This window comes from Populus euphratica, unplaced genomic scaffold (assembly GCF_000495115.2).
Source record: "Populus euphratica unplaced genomic scaffold, PopEup_1.0 scaffold4752.1, whole genome shotgun sequence".
Taxonomy (NCBI): domain Eukaryota; kingdom Viridiplantae; phylum Streptophyta; class Magnoliopsida; order Malpighiales; family Salicaceae; genus Populus; species Populus euphratica.
Genome location: NW_011504540.1, coordinates 1767 through 3062, shown reverse-complemented (window position 1 = coordinate 3062; position 1296 = coordinate 1767).

Sequence of the window (1296 nt, the reverse complement as noted above, 5' to 3'; positions counted from 1 at the left end):
AAGAATATTTATGAAATATTTAGAGCAATCCATTTTCTTTTTTCTTTAAGGAGATAAAGATAGAATAAATTGATACCATGGTGATGTTATCAATTGGTCATCTTGAAAGTTCTAGATACAAATATTTGAAACTTCATTATTGACCTTTAGTGGAGTTTGGCAGAAGAGCCGCTTGGGATAATAACATCACCATGGATAACATCTCATGTGGGCCTTCAAAAATAATATTTGTCACGTGCTTGCAAATGGGAGGACACCAAATGGGAATGTCGTGTAAAATGTACATAAAGATTCATCTCATCATCACTTCATTAATCATGTTGATGATGATGCTGAAAGGATCTAGAGTCATGGTTTAATTTCAATATTAAATTATCTTTTTTAATTGCCAAGGAATCTTTAAATTTATATCACAAAAATCTAAATTACTATATTATAAAATATTATTATAATTTATTCATGTAATGAATTAATATCATGATTCATCTTCAACAAACTATATATATAAAAATCAAACTTCAACGTTAGATAGATATTTTAAAAATTAACGTTTTTATATAAAAATACATGAAGTTAATGTTTTGATATATTTTTGCTCTTATAAAAATATTTAAAAAAACATAAAATTATAAAAAAAATTAATAAAATAAAGAATACTTTAAAAATCACTTAAAATTAATACATGAAATACAATATCAAATAAAACTTAACACAAAAACCCATAAAGAGAAGGAAATACATGTGTTTGACAGTATAATAGTAGTTGTTTTTCAAATAATATTTTTTATTAAAATGTATGTCAATAATTTTTTTATTTTTTAAAAATTATTTTTAATATCAGTATATTAAAATAATTCAAAATATATTAAATATATTAAATTTTAATAAAAATAAAAAATAAAACTTTTTTAAATTTTTTATAAACATAGATAATACCGCGTCCCTAAACAATCCTTAACGAACACAAGTTCATAAACTGGGAATATCCGCATCCCTTTCCTTACTAGTAAGAATTTAAAGAGGATGGATAAAGCTATCAAAGCTGATTTGGACCACCATGGCAACACTCAACTTTCCCAATCAGATGTTCCTTTTTCGTTTCTGCTTCGCTAAATTCTAAGCTTTTGCTTCATTATTTTTCTGATCAACCCATGTTATGGTCCCTGGTCGGTAGTAGGTGGCACTCTCCAATTGGTTCAGACCTTCAAGACTGCCATGAAAAAATACAAACCGTCCTTGGTATTATCTCGATGGGTAGGCAAAAAGAGAGAATCCCCACGATTCAAGTAGAGCTAC